The following is a 4,137-nucleotide window of genomic DNA, read 5'->3' on the forward strand; positions in this document are numbered from 1 at the left end:
ACAAGTGTTCAGGTCTTTCATTCACAGGGTCGTTAGGAGTCATCTGTGACTCAGCAGCACTTACAACAATATTACAGTATAAAATTACAGGTAGATGTAAAGCTAAAGTAGAAGTTCCATATAGTTTCTATTTTAATTACCCAGATATATTAAATATTAACAAATCTTTGGATACATTTATAGCATTTTTAGAACAAAAAAGAATTCTAATATTTGAACATTTTCTCTTTCTTACCTACTTTTATGAAATACTATTTCTTTCAGTCTGTTTCTAGAATATTCTGTTTCACTTATCTGACTCATTATTTTCTTTATTTTGACTTTTCTTTCAATGCCAAACATTTAGTTATTGTTTTTTAAAAATAATGTTACTACATTATTATTTTGCCATTTTGTCTCTAGAAATACTCTTTCAGATTTATCCATTGGGTAGAAGACACAGTTGAACTTTGAAATGTATTTTCAAATGTCATTTCTTTTTTTTTTTTTTTAGACATAGGGCCTTTTAATTAGTGGTACAACATGATACAGATGATGCTGCAACTAGAATTCCAAATATAAATGTCTTTTTATATAGGTAATATTAATAATTAAAACAAAAGCAATAGCAAAGTATGCATCCAGATACTCTAAAATGTTTTATTTAGTTAATTCAAGTTCTTATCACTGTAGGTGTTATGTACTATGTAGTCAATTACAACTCATAGTAACCCTCTGTACAATAGTTCTGAATCCTGTTCTATCCTGAGCCAATCTCACTATCTCTGACTCACCTGGCCTGGAGTTATTGTTGTTTTTTTTTAATGATCTAGTAAAGTTATGTATTACCTGTAACTTTTATCTTTCAAAGAAATGTGCCAAAATATTTTTTCCCTAAGGATTATTACCAAATAGGCATTATAACGCACATACCTGATACTGATTTTAACTAGATGCAAAAGAAGTATAAAATACATATCACTGCTCAACTATTTTAAAATTATTCTTTTAAAAAGTTTTTTAAAATAAAAGAAAAAAACTTTAATGGGAAGGCACTAAAGAGTGGAACAAAACTTGGTTACATTGAGTTTAAACACGAGATGATTTATGTATGTTATAATCTTAGGTGAACTACTTTAAATTCTATACCCTTTAGTTATCTTGACTAAAAAATACAGTAGAAAAACTACCTTACAGGACAAACATTTCATGCCTATTAATAATTAATTTCAACATAAGATTTTTTTATGAGTGTCAGAAATGGACACATTTTATACACTGAATCAGGTAATTACTGTTAACATTGACACAGGGAAGGCATAAAACAAGAGTTTTAACAAATCATTCATGTCTCAAATATTTTGAGTTTTGAATGTCCTTAAAAGCTATTTTAATGACATTGTAGCTAGTCCTGTAGCTAATGAAGGAAAACTATTATGTTTTATTCACTTGCTATTCCTTCTTATAGCTATCTGAGTCGACAACAAGCTAAACATTTCTTCATGGTGTTGGAACACTTCTGAAGGTCATAGACTTTCCTGTCAAATGGAGATTTGGAAATCTCTGCTAGCATTTGCTGCTAATTCTAGTATCTTAAAGCCCTGTAAGCTAATATCTTCTAAAACGCACTGTGATATTTGAAATCCTATTTCCTACATTACTCAAGGGAAACAATGCATTTCTCTTAGCTGACTCCGACTAAAATTCAGACTCTATTAAAATGAATTCATTCTCTATGGGAAAATAAAAATGTGTTTCTTTAGCTTTACGGCTTCTCTGCCAGCACAATGGGAGACATACTTAGTCTAAACATTCTGGTTGGTTTGTTCTCTGAGTGTATGTGGGGGCAGGGTGGGTGTGCTAACCCACAAGGTCATCATAACTTTACAGCTTGGCTCCTAATGTAAGCTAGCAAAACAGGCTTGTCTTCAGATTGAACACTCTAAAAGGTCCAGGACTCAATCTTTTTTTAATCCAGAAAGTTAGTAGCATTTAAGAGATCTCGTGTTTGATAACTGTCATGAAAACTTTTATTAGAGCTTCCTGTGCTCTAGAACTGAGTTGTGTGATTAACATGATTGTTTCATCTAATTCCCACAATAATATTATCTAGAGATGAGACTGTATAGTATAATCAATGTTACCAAAGCAGTAGAGTCCCTGGGATGGCACAAATTGTAAACATCTTGGCTGCTAACCCAAACCTTAGGAGTTAGGGTTCCCCCTGAACAGCTGCAGAAAAGATATGCCTGATTTTCTACTTCTGAGAAATAAACCATTGAAATCTGGTAGAGCATAGTTTTACTGATACATATGGTGCCATCATAAACTGGAACTGACTCAATGACAACTGTTAGCAAAGCAGTGAATGATTAAACAGGGTAATAATTATTGAGTCTACTAAGAGGCAATGCAATTGGCACAGGATAGAGCAGGGTTTAGGGCTGTTGTACATAGGGTCGCTATGAGTCGCAAATGACTCGACGGCACATAACAACAACAACAACAACAACAACAACTAAAAATCTATGTGTTTACAAGGCGTTTATTATACAGCAAGCAGTAGCATTAATTTAGCTAAAATTTTTCTAATAATAAAAGTCTTTAAATGTGGCGGACTAGTGGTAAGGCATTGTGCTGTCAACCCACAGGTGGGTGGTTTAAATCCACCAGCTACACTATACGAATTAACATTTTTTAATTTGTTATTACTTATATAGCCATTGATGAAGTTTAATCAGCTGCTCTACAACTACACCATATGAAGATCATGGCCTGGATCAGGCACACCTTAGTCTCTAGACTGATATAATTGCTTTTCAGTACTCTGGAGAGGTCCCTGACAGCAGACTTTCCCAATGCAATTTGTCTTTTGCCTGGCTTCTGGTACCGAGGATGTTGATTGTGGAGCCAAGCAAGCTGAAGCTGTTAACAATCTTAATCTCTTCTCCATCTATCATGATGCTTCCAAATGGCCCAGTGGTGAGAATCTTTGTTTCTTGATGATGAACTTCAATCTATATTGAAGACTGCAATCTTTGACCTTCTGCAGCAAATGCCTTTGGTTTTCTTCAGTTTAAGCAAGCAAGGTTGTTTCATCTGCATAACATAGGGTTAATGAGTCTTCTTATCCTCATGTCACATTCCTCCTCATAGAGCCCAGCATCTGAGATGAACTGTTCAATATATAGATTGAAAAGGTACGGAGATGCAACAATGAATGAATGAAAACCCAAAATCTCTGTAAATGTTCATTAAAATTTATAAAATTTAATAATATAAAAAAGAAAAGGTACGGAGAAAAGATGCATCCCTGTCATATATCTTTCCTGATCTTGAACCATGCAATGCTTCCTTGCTCTGTTCTGATGACTGCCTCCTGGTCCAATAATAGGTTCCGCATGAGCACAATCAAGTGTTCTGGAATTCTCACTCTTCTCAGAGTCAGGCACGGTTGGTTGTGAGCCACAAAATTAAATGCCTTTGCATAGTCAATGAAACACAGATAGACATTCCTCTGTTTCTGCTTTCAGTTAAGATCCACCTAACATTAGCTATAATGCCGCTAGTGCCACGGCCTCTTCTAAACCCAGCCTACACATCTGTCAGTTCTTTATTAATGGTTATTTTTTTCAATCATTTTTGGAAAATTTTCAGCAGGATCTTGCTTGTATATGATGAAAATGATATTGTTAAATAATAGCCAGTGGTTGTTTTCCAGATTTCTCGGAAAAACCTGGTAAGCATGTCTAAGGAAACATCTGTTTGTTCAAACATGTCAATTTGTATCCCATAAATTCTTGGGGCCTTGTTTTTTGCAAATTCCTTCAGAGCAGCTTGAACTTCCTCCTTCATCACCATTTACTGGCTCTTGATAATATGTTGCTTCATTTAATTTTTCTGTGTCAGCCAATTCTTTTTGTCATAGTGAATCTGTGTACACCTTCCATCTTCTTTTGATGCTTCTGAGGCCATTCAGTATTCTGCCTTCTTTCTGCATCCTCAAGTATTGCAACTTGAGGCTTGACTTGGTTTTCAGTTCTTTTAGCTTAAGAAATGCTCTTTGCCTTGTTGATGTGATGAATTACATTGATTGTTTTCCTTATGTTGAACCATCCTTGCATACCTGTTATGAATCCCACTTGGTCATGGTGGATT

The 4,137-nt window shown here is 34.6% G+C and overlaps 1 protein-coding gene across 1 annotated transcript in view; it reads right to left on the minus strand.

Moving 5' to 3' along the window:
* PTPRQ (protein tyrosine phosphatase, receptor type, Q) overlaps window positions 1–4,137 on the minus strand; it is a 415,982-nt gene that overhangs the window by 32,474 nt on the left and 379,371 nt on the right. The gene's annotated exons all lie outside the window — the stretch shown is intronic.

This window comes from Elephantulus edwardii, unplaced genomic scaffold, assembly GCF_000299155.1.
Source record: "Elephantulus edwardii isolate Elephantulus edwardi_28Jun2011 unplaced genomic scaffold, EleEdw1.0 scaffold00021, whole genome shotgun sequence".
Classification (NCBI taxonomy): domain Eukaryota; kingdom Metazoa; phylum Chordata; class Mammalia; order Macroscelidea; family Macroscelididae; genus Elephantulus; species Elephantulus edwardii.